Source organism: Rhipicephalus sanguineus, chromosome 7, assembly GCF_013339695.2.
Source record: "Rhipicephalus sanguineus isolate Rsan-2018 chromosome 7, BIME_Rsan_1.4, whole genome shotgun sequence".
NCBI lineage: Eukaryota > Metazoa > Arthropoda > Arachnida > Ixodida > Ixodidae > Rhipicephalus > Rhipicephalus sanguineus.
In genome coordinates, this window is record NC_051182.1 from 123,407,160 (window position 1) to 123,422,181 (window position 15,022).

General features: G+C 46.5%; 1 protein-coding gene and 1 long non-coding RNA gene across 4 annotated transcripts in view; one reads left to right on the plus strand and one right to left on the minus strand.

Annotated features, from left to right (window-relative positions):
• The window catches only part of LOC119399828 (GTP-binding protein Rhes), a 222,785-nt gene that overhangs the window by 65,101 nt on the left and 142,662 nt on the right, over positions 1–15,022 (plus strand). The gene's annotated exons all lie outside the window — the stretch shown is intronic.
• Positions 6,220–8,440, minus strand: LOC125759348 (uncharacterized). Its single transcript, XR_007416931.1, has 3 exons — positions 8,380–8,440; positions 7,488–7,568; positions 6,220–6,341 (listed from the first exon to the last, which is right to left on the minus strand). It is a non-coding gene; the product is annotated as an uncharacterized LOC125759348 (long non-coding RNA).

The window sequence follows — 15,022 nt, forward strand, 5'->3', positions numbered from 1 at the left end:
AAATCGTGCCAGAGCAGGCAATGCCCTTTGCTATCCGGCAAATAAAAAGGGCTTTCCAAATAAACAGGAAGAAGATTTCATTGGGCTCGTCAGAAACTGCTTCGTCTTCCAACTTGTGCTTGCGCTCTAGTGCACGTAATCCTGGTTTCATTCAGAACGGACCAGAGTCAGGACGGGAATGTTGCACGGACACGTTATTAAAAGTGAAAGCCTTGGACGCTTGATGAGACGCGAAAAGTGACCGTCGGTGGCGTCAACGCGAACGGTCCAAAAAGTCGCGTGTTCACATATGACATCATCTGTGACGTAGTCATGACGTCACACATCTCCAAAATTAGTGACTTCGTCATGATGACACTCTGACGTCCCACAACGTGTCGCCATACGATGACGTCATTACACGGCATCTTCGCTTGGCCAAAGGTGGCCCGATTCCGGAAGCACTGCAACACCACGTGACTGCAGAGGGTTTCAGGGGTGAAGATGATCAATACAAAAGACTGAGAAGCACAAGAAGAAGATGGATATGACTTCTAGTCGCCTTAGGCGAATGCACAAAGGATCGTGTGAATTATTCCGCTCCGGGTTGACAAGTGCGCCCGCCGGGTGCCATGTTGTGGATGTATTAATTCGCTAATGTGACCAGGGACAGGATTCGAACCTCCCGTGTCCGAGCATGCCGACCACGAGGCAGTGGCGTAGGCAGAAATTTTTTTTATGGAGGGGGGTGTGGGGCACCTGCATGTTCCGATATGAGGTCTCGGCAGATAAATGTGGTCGAGTGTCATTTTGTACTCCGTATTCTACCAAACAAAACATTTCGGGGGGGGGGGGGGGCACGGGCCCGGTGTGCCGCCCCCTGGCTACGCCACTGCCACGACATGTCTCCTGCGCTCAGTTGCGATTTTCAGTATTGTTTTTGTTAGTAGGTTTGTTTCTTTTTTCAGGAGAAAATGCCAACAATTCGGGCAAGGAAGGAGTTAGGCACAACTGAATATGGGCAAACGCTGGATCACATGTCACTCACCCGTTCTAAACGGTATACGCTCACAGCACATCGTCTGGCGATGATATGGCACGCGACGGAACCCGGCATCTCGAAATAGGCGACAGCTGCCGGAACCAGCCAGCAGCCCCCTCCAGGCACTCCCGTTGCCCTTTCGCGCGACGGAGACGGTCGGCACGTTTCCTCTGCGCTTGAGCCGCGAGCATCGGCGGCCCTCGCATGCATTCACTCGCCATTAGAACATACGACGCGCAGGGCTATGTTATCGCTCTTGGACTTTACGCGGAAACTCACGGCAACCCCGACGACTACAGCAATGACAAAAATTCGTTTGGAGTGTCCATGCAACTGCTATCGCAATAATAGATATAAGGCGAAATATTCATAGCTGAGTCATTAATACAACGCGAAGCACGAAACTGGGGTGTACTAGAACAGCTGAGTGCTGGGAACGAGCATCGAAAAGTGAAGCCCAAACAGGGTCAATCCGCTTGCAGCGCTGCGATCGGTAGTCTGCAATGTGTCGTCGTTTAAGAGTTGCGCGCGGCTCCGCCGAAGTGGTGCAGAGGTAGAATGCCGGCTTCCCACTCAAAAGGCCCAGGTTCGAATCGCAGCTGTAAATGGTGGGTTTTTATTCTTAGTGTCACCTTTTATAGCTATATTGGTTTTCATTTGTTTCTTAAAACTAGCTTCAGTTGCTACGTGTTGGTTCAAAAAGTAACGCAAAATGTGAACTAAAAATAGAAGAAATTTGACAGTAAGCGCAGTTATTTGTAGCGCCACCGCCCGGGATTGTAAAAAAAAACGTAAAGTATGGCCTCCGAGATTTCCGCGAATACGAGACTCGAAACGAGATTTCACATTTTACGTTACTTTCTGTAGCAATACGTAGCAACGGAAGCTAGTTTTAAGAAACAAAGGACAAACCAACACAGCTATAAAGCGACACTAAAAACCCACAATTTACAGCTGCGATTCGAACCCGGACCTTTTGAGAGGAAAGCGGGCATTCTACCCCTGCTCCACTTTGGTGGAGCCACGCGCAACTCCTAAATGACGACACATTGCAGACTAGTGATCGCAGCGCCGCACGTGGATTGACCCTGTCTGGGCTTCACTTTCTGTACATTAGTGCTGCGGCCGTTCCGAGCACTCCCCTGCTCTAGAACACTCCAACAAAAGTAAACGGCTTGTGTCCTTGAAAAAACAATGCCTGGGAGCTTCGTGAACAGCACGACGCATTGAATTTCCATTGACACTGTGTACACGTCAGCTGTATGTAACGAATGTGACATCATCAGTTCAGGCTTAAGTACAGCCGTTGTGTGCTGGCCAGCAATAAACTTTGCCACATGATCGAATCTACCAGCGATCCGGTTTGGCTGCGTCCTGCGATGTCAAAATATAAGTAGGAGCATGTGCAGTATCCTACAACAGAGGGGTCTTTTAAAGCGTCTAGAATTTCACTATCACTACCGCTGGAGTGCTTCGAACTATCATTTAGTTTCTGTTTTCGATTATTGCTACAATTTATCACTGAAACCCAAATGAAAAACTGATCAGCAATGTTCTGTCTGTGTTGTCGCCTTGTGCACGCGAATGACAAAGCAATGTGTACACTCTTAATCATTTCCTGCCTAAAGGGGCAGTCTATAGCCCGGAAACGAGACGAAAAATCTAACGCCTATAGACTGTCTGTTTAGTCGGCACAACCTGTAGGCGGTGCCACCCGTAGCCGTCCCTCAGCGTAGTAGCTTTCTCAGCGGCTCATCTCATAGGCGGGACTCAATATAGGCCGGAGATTTTTCGTCTCGAATCCCGGCTAGTTGAAGGCCGGCTATAGACATCTCCTCGTTCCACGTGACCAGCTGTCCTGGCTACGGAGAGTCCTACCCACGGTGCGTCCCAGCTGCGGCGCGTCCTAGCTATAGGCCGTGTACGAAGCGGCGAAAAAAAAATTTGATTTTAGGTCACCTTTTAAGCTCTATTCTGGGATTTGGAGGCTTAGACACACATTTTATGACATACATAATCCATATACACATATTACATTCAGAAGTAAAATACAGAAAAATTCACAGTAAACACACGCGGATTCGAACTCGCGAACACTCGATCATCAAGCGCGTACGCTAACCACTACACCACATCACGTCGCGGTCTCTGGGGTAAAAGAACGGGGGTCTATATGCACCAATGAGTCGCTACGTGCTCTGGCGTATTAGTGCAATGGAGGTCGTATTAAAATGTAGCGTTCACTGATACGTAAAGAGGCATTTTTTAAATGACATTCGTGAAAATATATACGGGGTCATTCAAGCTATTGCTGGGAGCATGCTTGAAGCGAATTTGCGGCCTTTCGTGGATTGAACGAGTTTTCAACGTCAAGATTCGCTTGCCGTGGAACGTGTGCTCGGAATCCATCCGCGCCAACCGCACAGTGGCGTAGCCGATTACCGACGGAGAATCGCCGCGTTCTCAGTAACGTCGCTGGCCGTTTCACCGCCGACGGTTACCGGGCCGGTAGCCGATATCGTCACTAAGCCTATTCAGTTTATTTCGAAGCCGTAGTCGACCGTGCTTCAGAACAAACCGCTCAAGCTCATATGCCAGGATGTTTTACCTGTTACCGTCGTTGGCTCGACCCTATCCCCGTAATAATTACACACTGAGATGAACATGCACTGATAATCGTGGTATTGTCAGCCGTATATACAATATGCGAACACGCCCGAGCAGGTGCGGTACGCCGTGCACGCACTGCAGATGAACTTCACTTGTAAAGGAACTCATCTTGGCTCTAAACGTTGGATATTGCACGTCGCTACCCCTCAAATGAATGACACTATTCCAGTAGACATTATTTTAGCTTCAATAAAAAATGTTGGCGACGTTTGCGTCGACCATGGAAGCGAGGAGCTGGCGCTGATTGCATGCAGCTTCGCAGTCGCTCGGCGGACTGCGCCCCGGAAGAAATGCCGTTTATGTTGGACGCCACTCGCGCGACATACGTGACTCGTGAATTGGGCTGTGCACGCTGGAGACGCGGCTCGCGGTTCACCGTTCTCAGGCACGCAGTGCGCAGGCAGGAATTTGATGCTAACATGGACTGGATCTTATATCCGGCAGCACTTATCGCAGAAATATTAGTGGCGTTCTGTTAGGACTATCAGTGGCCATATTTTTTAGAACGTCTGGGTTCACGCTGGTATAGCGGTCCCGCCGCGCTATTTAAATCAATTCACACTCATCTCAAAGTTGCTATATTTTTCACATAAGTTTACTGAAACATTTTCTGGAAGCGCGAGTCCATGCAATGTACTAAGTATACTATTGGTGCGAAAGGCACTTTCATGGGTATGCAGTGCCTTGTACAAGCTTCACCTTTTGAGAAATTTTTGACAAATCTCGTCGTGATCAATACGGCGGAACACGCAAACATTTACGAGCTACATCCACACAGCTGGATTTGCATGCACACGCGACTGGGCAATGTTTGTTGTGATAGAGTGCATGGGAGAGCCTTCTGGAGTTTTTTGCGTATACACGCACCTAATTTTTTATGCGCGGATTACTGAGGCGCGTTGCGTACAGCAGAAGTCCGGAACGTAGTATAGTGCTGCATTAACACAAAATTAATTTGCCACCATCGAGTAATAGGTTCTAGTGTTGCAGAGCTATGCGCAGATACTAAAAGACAAGGTATGGTCTACGAAGGATGCAACTTTTGGTGCAAGCTGGATTTTTTTTTTATTATTGCGCGCATGCAAAGCGGTTGCGCCTCAGTGTGGCAGTCGTCAGGAGGAACTTAAAATGCTAAATTATGACATATCGCAAGAAAGTTAACGTAGACTGGCCATTTGTCGAACATGGAGTGTTTAACGATTTCTGAACCTTTTAAGCGAATGCAGCGATGTTATACGAGGTACACCCACCGGCGTGCGCGCTTCGCGCTGGCACATATGTACGTTCCAGAGGACGGTCATTTAATTATGCAAATATTGTTTGCCGGACTTAGGCATTGCTTACCGCGGATTTAGGAGAAAATGGTGAACGGTTTTGCGAAATCTAGAACACCTCGTGGAAGCTCTACTGCCTGCACTTGATTTCGACAGCATGCCGTTACTAATAGTAGAACGTTAAATTAGATATGTACATTTCACGGCAAACGATTCGGGCATTTGTCCAAGGAAGCATTTTGTTTTTTATCACTACCAACCAACTTATGTCCACATGAGGACGAAGGTCTCTTCCCTAATCCTCCATTGATCCTATCCAGCGTCTTCATTACTATTTTTGTGTGTTTGTGGCATGCACAAGAAGGAAGAAAGCAGTCAGGTTGCGGTATCCCTAATGCGGACTCCCTTGACGTCAAGTGGCAGGCCGTGTAGTGGTTGATTGTTGGCTAACAGAGTTTTAGAATTGCGTACGCACACGTTGCTTGGCTGGGCACGTACGCTATATTGTATTCGGAAAGTAACGTGCGTATACCAATGTTTAGTCTTTGACGGATGCGCAGTGGCAACAAACACAAGAAATTGTGCACACGAAGCTCTGGTTACCGTATGCTAATACTACCTCATTTTAACCACGTGGGATTATTTAACGTGAACCGATTACATCACATAGGAGCGTTCTCGCGCTCAGTTCCCGCTTGATGGGTACCTAGATTAATCATTAACAGTGAGCTTGTAAACTGTAAGCATGCTGTGTGTTTAGAGATGCGTATAAAAATTCGCATCGTTTTATTTAGTAGCGGCGTTTAAAGCATGGACGCACCACGTTCCCCATAAATGTACCGTTCAGCGGAATCATTTCGGTTGAGAATGACTTCACGGACCATACCAACTTCACAGTTCAAGAGTACCCGCTGTGTCTAGCGTGTATAATAAGCATGCGAGAAACAGGTACTGCTCAGGTGTAAAAATAATTATTTATTGTAAAAAAATGCAAACAGCGCTAAAAGCAATGCTCAGCGCTGAAGGAAACAAACGTGCCAACCGATGTCTTTTTTTTTTTTGGACAAATATATTCTGGTGCTTAACGAATACCTTTGATCTTTTCAATGGGTCTTCAGCAGCTTCCCGCCGGCAAAACACCTGGGAAACAACTGGGTTTATAATACTCGGCACAAGACGAAGTATTGAGCATACCCAATTGGGTATGTGAGGTCCTTAATATAGTGCATCGTCAAGCACCAAATAAGGGCTTTCTCTATAAGTGTGCCAACCGAAGGTTTCACTTTCTCTTGCACTTGATCGCAGTAGAACGCCTTGTTGTCGTACTCCCTCCAAATTCAGCGGTCAGGTGATGGGCGGGCTGCTGGCATGTCATCCTAACAGAAAAAAAAAGAAAAACAGAGCACACATGCGACGTTATGTTCTTAGACCACCTGGTGTTCTCGCCCATCACACAAAAACTTCTACCTGGTAACAGATTGGACGTTTCCAATCTGTTATGCACCTTGTCGAATTTTGTGTAGACAGCGTCACAGAAGTTACAAATATGAAAGTGTTTTCAGAAGTTGCCAATGAAGCTTTCTAATAGCGTTTTAACCATAAACTTACTACAGTTATGAAAGAAAGCGTAGCATGATTTCCTCAGATATACTCATCGATCTCCACGAAATACATGCGGGCATTGCACATCTGACCGAGTATTACTCTGACCTTGTCGAACTTCTCCATGAAACTTCCAGTTTTTCTTAAAAGTGAAGCTCTGTTTCGAATGTCGGCTGCAAGTCAAAACCACAGCACAGCCTCAATTTGATGAGAATCACGTACAAGGAAAGCAGTTTAACAATAGACCCACGATTCATTCGTTAAGTAAATAAAGTGGCAGGTAAACTTGGCTTGAAATTTGGTTGCACACTATTGCACAATATTGCAAACGAATTTTCTTAATACCAGGGGAATGCCAGTAACGGCGAATATTTGAATGGTGGGAGCCAATGCATGATTAAAAATTAATTCGCTGCGGCGGGTCACTGCTCGGCTGCGATATTTAGATGGGAGTTAAACACACACACAAAAAAAGAAAATGAATAAAAAACACAAAGAAAGATCGTATGCTCAGTTACGGCATTGTAAACAACACCACGGCCGGTGTTGCTGCTGTCGCTGCTGCTGGAGACCCTGCAAGGTGCACATGTGAGCTCCTGGCCAGTTGCTCGATAAAATTGCGCCTGGCTCTTGTGCCAGAAGGTTTTGTCACCTGGAAACGTATTCAAATTCTGTGTATACTAACACGATGATGAACGAGAATTATATCCCTTATTACGACTGCTGTACGCACTTCACTTCTCTGTAATAACATTTAGAATGAGCAATCCAACATAAATAATAAGCTGCCAACGAGAACAACAGTACTTTTATACAACCACGGTTATATATCGCTGTTGCATCGCATGAAATGATAGATGAGAGAACAAAAATGCCATCAACTAGCTAACGCCTAAATTACATATGACGCATTACTTTACCTTCATCGAGATCTGCAGTTTGCACAGGCACCACAGCCGGTGCATGATGCACTGATGTACTTGCCCACACTTGACTTGGCACTGCATAAGACCAATGGGAAAATGTGATCGAAAACCACGGAAATAACTGAAGGGGCACAGTAAATGCACATGTATTCATGAACATGAATGAGGCTGGCTATAAAACATGTTATAAATTGGGCAGCAAAACGCGTTTTAAAGACTGTCGCTATTCAGAAAGTCAAATTGCCGATTTTGCCTCCTAAAAACAAGACATGCCGCGAGTCTTATCTATGAGCGCCTGATCCCATGAAACGGTACTAACGTCTTCGGCACTCGTAAGTGCAGTTTTATTTTTGATTGTGGAAAAGTTTTTCCGCTTCCCAAAGGTAAAAAAAAAAGAAATATAAATGCGAAGTATAACGACCTACCATGAAAGCAGATCCTAAGATCATTCAACTGCTAGCAAAAATATGCTTGCTTTTATTGCCGTGTTGTATCATTGACTATAAATGCAGAGAACAGTTGCTAGCCGAGGGATAAGAAGCCACGCGAGAGCTAAAATTACACAGCTTGTCAAGCAAGACGAAGTGATTATCTCAGTGACACCTGTCAAGATCGACGAAAGCGTCTGAACGGTATGAGAGTTCACAATAAATGCGACCAGCACGACAACACGTGCGCGACTATAGAGACGGATGACGATTACAACAAAGATAAGTACTTGTATACTCGTATAGTTACTCGTGCGCGTACTCGTATAGTTATTTCAAAAGCAGTCGAAAGAATATTCTGGCAGTTCAATGCCGTCATTCGTATACATAAGCGCAAGCATGCAACAATGTGAACGCTAACAGCACGAACATATATGTGAAGAAAGAACAGCACTCACCCAGGCAGGTATGATGCGCCGGGCTGTGTCCGCAGTGTGCGCACCAGCTAGACAGAAATGGCGCGAAAGCGTCGGGTAATACTGCGTCAACAGCTTGCGTGCAGCCATTGCACGCGCAAGGGGATATCGCTATGTCCTCGCAACACCCCCTTAATATTGAGATAAGAGAACTTTTCCATGGTGGCCGGGTACCGGCTCACGCGGCACGCTCAACAAACCACACCAACCTATCAAACATTCGCCGCTGTCGTGGAATCCGCTAGAACTAACCCATATCGCGCCAAAAACGCAACCCCCTTCCCGTCGCACAATGTCTTCGAACTCTCGTTTTTACCTCCTTCCTTCTTTTCTCTGCGCAAAAACAGCAGAAGCGGAGTGCAACGGAGAGCGTAGCAGCCCCTATTCTCTCTCACGCACGCAAGAGAGAGCGCGTATAGTTAGCTCCATGCGTATACCTCCTCGCAGCATAGCTCGCCTTTGCGGCTGACGCTGTCGGCGCATGCGTATACACCGACGCTTGCGCCGACAAGTTATAACACGCGGAAGCATACGCTGAGCTGTAGCCAGGATTCCCACTTACGCGGCCCACACCGACGCGCCACTAATACTGCAGGCCGTCTATAAGGCGGCGGTGAAGGGTGCACGTTTTTTATATACACTTGTCACGGCTAAATCCTTTCCGAAGGCCTACTATAGCCGGGAGTTTTCCTGAGTTTTGAAGCGTCCCGCCTACAGGGCATGCGTTAGCCAGGATTTGATTAAGAGTGTAATAAACGCATTATACAAGGGGCGTGCGAAAAACGTATCGTATTCCATGTTACATTCAATTTTCTAGTAGGTTTTCATGCTATATATAGAAAAAGTCACAGTTTCGCCTCAAGCGCGACGCAATGAATGCGATAGCAAGAAATTGGAATGTCACAGGAAGTACGGCAAGCAGCCAGAAACTTGGCTCTAGTTGGTACATATTCCTTAGCCTGAAATTACAGCGCGAACGCACTTCTTTGTCCGTCTCACTTCTTGTTTACTTCTTTGTCCCTGCACCCATCTGAATAGAATTTCATGTCTTCGCTTATCTAATACACTATCATCCTTGCTACACGTTTTGGTCTAGAGCGATTGTTGCGCGTGCAAGTGCGGTAAGGTTGCCTTGGGTTTATATATGCATTGGCATATGAGAGAATAAAGCAGTTTTTAGTCAGCGCTTGTGTCGGTGCGTTTGTGTTCTTCGTCTGTGTCTTGTGCATTTGCGCTGTAATTTTAGCCTCAGGATTCTGGTCGTGGTGTAAGACATATACTGCAATTCTGGTTCAGCCGTCTCGTTTTTTCCCCCCCGTGGCATAAGCTTACAAGAGCCAAAGCGTTCCCATAGCTCGCGCCACCACGAGCCACGGGAGGCTCTTCTTTTTCCATGGGTGAGTGGCGCGGTGCTACAACCCCCAATATGGAAAACTAGCGTGGGTCGCCAGCAAAACGAGGCGAACGCAGCGCGGGCCACGATGCAGCATGGCCCGCGTCTCGCATACTTTTAATTTCGCCACGTGTGGCGTCCCGCGTGTTACACCCAACGCCGCCTGCCTTTGTATTCTGCCGTTAGTATCCTGGAGAACGAATGAGGAATGGCGCAATTGTCTAAGGGAGCGAGCTGCGGAGCGTGGGGTCGCAGGCTCGAAACCCCGGTCGAGCGCTTCGGAATTTCTATCTTCTTAACTATTTTTCTTTGTGGCTTTATTTATTTATTAACTATTTTTATTTATTTTATCCAAGACATGACGGCGACGGTGACGTCAAAAACACGCTGAGAGTGCCCATAAAATTTCTCATCGCAAAAAAGGAACGGTTACTCGTTCGTGAGATAAGGCTTGTATTGCTGCTGCTGCTGCTGCTGAAACTGTTTCGCCAACTACTATACATTAGTTGTAATTAGCAGTGAATTCAGTGATAGTTTTAAACGTCTAGTTTTGCGCAGCTAGATGCTGCTACAATCGCATAAACGATTAACATGCATACCACGCCCGACGCGTCACACGATGCAACTACGACAAACGCGTCAACCCATTCATCCAACTGCGTAAAAAGTCCTGGTTAGAATTATTCTATAAGCGCTTTGCTGCAACAAAAGTCGCCGAAGAGTTTGTGGGTAGAGACATCGGATTTTTAAATAGCTGCAGCGTGGACGGAATACCTTGGCAACATCTCCCCGTACAAGCGATGTGCTGCGCTGTCGCAAGCGAAAGACCTTCAATGGCGTAAACAACCTATGGCCTAAGCCTACTCCTAATTTACCGGCAACATCAACGCGCCTGCTTGGGATATTCAGTAACGATGCCACGATAGTTCGTCGACCCGAACGACGAGCAATTACGTTGCGAGGAGGTTTGTGGAGTTCTACTAAGCCCGTGTTGTGGCGTTGTTTACGAATAACTTGTTGGCTTGCAGCATTTCAGCTAACGGCCGAAAGGTGCTTGTCCCCTGTTCTTTCACTCACCATGTTTACTCGCTGGGAAGTTGGCGATAGGAAAATATTGTCGCGAGAGGAAACGATAAGCAGGGAACTCGAAGCGAACGACTGTTTACTTTTTGGCCCTGGCAGCCGCACTAAATTCTTCGCTCTCTTCTTCCGCCACCACTAGAGCGCGTCGTTACCCCACTCCCCACAAAAGAGAGGCATCGTATTGATGCCGACGCTCTGAATAACACTGAAAGCTTAGCCAAAACAATGTTTGTTTCTGTCGAACAGCAGAAGGGCGAGATAAAAGAAAGGAAAAAGAAATGTTATTCGACAATGTGTTATTACGCTCATAGGGCCCCGTGCGTAATTCCACGGATGTTGGATTCAGACTGAAGCCCGTTTACGCTAGAACAGAATTGGAAGCGCAAGTCTTAAGCACTTTGTCAAATTTTTTATTGCTGGCTCTAGCTGGAAGTCGAACTTTGATTTAGAGTTGCTTTAACGAAAGACCTATACAGGTTTTTTTTTACTCGTGTTACAAACCTCAACCTGGTACAGCTTAGTTCTTAGCGACCTGTGGGGCGTCCGGGTGAAGGAACAAAGAAAATTTCATTTAATGTTTTGTTAGCGTGTGTGTATGTTTACTTCCGCGTGTGTGTGGGGGGGGGGGGGCAAAAAAGAAGAAAGAAAGAAGGAAATAGAACACGAGTGCTCATTGCCAGAAACCCTCTCGTAGGAATGAGGTCCTGGAAGCGTACGCACTGAAGCCCAGTGCTAGCGACTCGATAAACCGCCAGAAGGCTTAAGCGGTGACGGGTTCTTCGCAAAGTGAGGCAAATGCGAAGCATGGGCAGCATATGTTCACTGCGAAGGAATACCTGAATGAAATGAAGAAAATACTGGACGAGCAGAGCATTCTGCACATGGAAGCAAGCCAAACATAAAACAAGAGAAAAGGCGTTGAATGTTACAAATAAAGCCCGATCTCAAAGGCACAAGAAAGCGCCTTAAACTTGCGCTTAAAAAAGAAGTTTTACTTTCGGCGTTCTCCTGCGGCAGAGGTCTGTACGTGATCTTTATTTCAAGGTATGCGTTTAACAATGATGAATGGCGTATCAAGGCCCTGCCACGGTGGTCTAGCGGTTGTGGCGCTCGACTGCTGACCCGAAGGTCGCGGGATCGAATCCCCGGTCGCGGCGGCTGCATTTTCGATGGAGGCGAAAATGCTTGAGGCCCATGTACTTAGATTTATGTGCACGTTAAAAAACCCCAGGTGGTCGCAATTTCCGGAACCCTCCACTACGGTGTCCCTCATAATTATATCGTGGTTTTGGGACGTAAGACCCCAGAAGAAAAAAAAAATTCGTATCAAGCTTCACCGCATTGCAGAAATTTATTACGAAAAAAAAAAAAACAACAACAACGTTTTCCACTATCTAAGTGGTGCAGAGAAGAGTCACTTGATCAAAATACACCTCTCCTTGAAGAACGCCGCAAGCAACATTGAAGGAACATTGGTTCATGAGTCTACTTTGTGTATACGTATTTTCTGGATCCGTAAGAACTTTAACACTCCTTTTTTCTTGCGACTGATACAACTTGTCGGCATAACCACAGTGTTGTGGGCTCAGCATGCAATCAACACCATCAGATAGCGATGCCAAAACTACAGCTAATGTTTACATTTTCAATTTTTAATATTGATGTAGTCCTAGCGATACGCGCATACGTGACACCTATTATGATTTCTTGTCGTTTTTTTATACACTGCAGACAATGCGGATTTTTAAACTATTTCGATATTGGTCATAATTGTAATTTTTTGTGAATCTTGATATAAGAATATTACTACTACTACTACTACTACTACTACTAATAATAATAATAATAATAATAACAATAATAATAATAATAATAATAATAATAATAATATAATAATAACATTAAAATTAATATTAACTCCTTCATTTTCAGCAAGGATAGACTATACTGCGTGTAAAAGTCGCTTGAGATGCGAGCGACTTGACAGAGGCCAGCAGCTACCTCTACACTGCAGGCAGTGATAGCACATATGCATATTCAGAAAAAAAAAGAGACATAATGCACGTTCAGAATGCAAAATATTAAAACCAATGCACATTAATACTACACAGTCACACAAGCAAGAAAAATTGAAAAAGAGCAAGTAATACCCTTATTTTTCATTTAGTATGGGTTGATGAAATGTTCGCGCAGTGCTCATGCGGAAGTTATATATCCTTCTATATTAGATGTGAAGCATCTTATAGCGGAGTTCAATCCGGTGGTGGTGGTGGTGGTGGTGGCGTGCGGCGTGACCACTTTTACTGCGCATGCGCAAGCCCTCTCCCCACATCTCCTCTCCCTCTCCACTCCCCCTTCTCCTCCCCCTCTCTGCTTCCCATTTCCCCTCCCCTTTCCCCTCACCCTCTCCACCTCTCCAATTTTCCTCTCTCCCATCCTCTCTCCCCTTTGCCTCTCTCCCCTCTCTCTCTACTCCCCCTCTGAAACGCGGGCTCTACATGCCGAAACGCTGCTTCGCATCGCCTCGTGGTCCCCTTTAGCGGGAGATGGTGTGATTTTTTGTAGACAGCTGAATTTTTATTTCCATCTCTTCATCTGTGTTGAATCTCATCTGTATCAATATACCAAGCCTACGCCTTAGTAAATATATCCGTTCTCTAAAAGTCATTATATTTCTTCTTCCTTCCATAAAACTATGCTTAACTACATCAATCTGGTCAACTAACTGTTTTATGTGTATGAGAAGGGCCAATAAGAAGCACTGTTTACAATATTTCATCGCGACCTATGCAGGAAGGTTCCTTCGCTTTCCCCACGTTTAGGGTAACCAACGGAACACGTTCTAAGTTAACCTCCCTGGCATTCCCCTTCGTTTCTGTCTCTCTCATTCACTTAGCAGTCGCTTTGACGCGCGTTCCTCGCTCACCCGCTGTCTATCGCGGATGATGCCACTTAATCAAAACTCTTAACATCACACTTTCGTTATCACCGAAACGTTTCACTTCCTGCACCCATTTCAGACTCTTTCACATTCGTTCTCTTCTCGCACTCTTTGTCGGAGCCAATCCCTCGCGCTGTCACTCACCCAGTCCTTTAATTGCCGACTACGCACAGGAGAGCAGCGTATTTACCCCGGTGTACCCACGACTCGAAAACGCCCCATCACTTCCGTCTGTCGTATATTTTTTTTTGCTCTTTCCACTCAACGTGGACATTGATCCGAATAACAATAACAAAAGTCCCACCTCATTCCTTATTAAGTTTGCCGAATAACAATAACAAAAGTCCCACCTCATTCCTTATTAAGTTTGCTTCCCCGCACCGCTGAGCGTCAACAGTTCCGGCCATCTCCGCCGGACAGCCACTTCGCCGCTTCCATTCCATAACCAAAGCCACGCGACGATCGGCGCCGCATTTACACAGCGCGCCCACAAATTGGCCGCCATCCCACTTCAGGGGGCCACCGTCCACTCGCTCACTTCACCGCGTGGGTCGTTCATGTCTGATGACCCCTATCAACCCACGTGCTCGTGCAGTTAGTAAAAAAAAATAATAAAGCGTAACCAAAGAACACAAACGAACGACAGTAATTATAGAAGGGATAACACGCCCACAGGTTCGGGAGCGGCCGCACTTGGCCGCCAGCGCCGGTCTCCTTTGAAGCGGCACCTGAGCGTACTCCTCTTCGTTCAGGAAAAAGGCCCATACCCTCCCCATCCTCCCCTCCACTATTCTCTCTCTCATTTTCCTGGAAGCTCATTCCCGAAATAGCATCCACTCAATGAGGTCGCGCTCCTCTCCCCCTCGCCCTCTTTAAGAGAGCGGTGGTCACAACAGCTTCGTCGTCGCGGCGATCGTGGATGAAGCAAACTTACCGGGGCCGTTAATTAAAGGAAGCGATACAAGCTGACAGACGCAAGCCGAAAAGTGAGAAAGAGAGAAGCGAATAGCGATAGAGAATAGAGTTCAGTGGGAGAAGGAGGGGGGCGACGTCGCGATGCTTTTTCTTTTTCCGGATTGAATGCGTTGTTGAGGAGACATCGTTCCGGTGGCTGCGAACCGTGGGTGATTAAAGCGCCGTGTATGAGGAAGCGAAGAGTTGAAAAAAAAAGAATAAAAAGAAGGTAGATCAGCGGGGATGCGGGGACT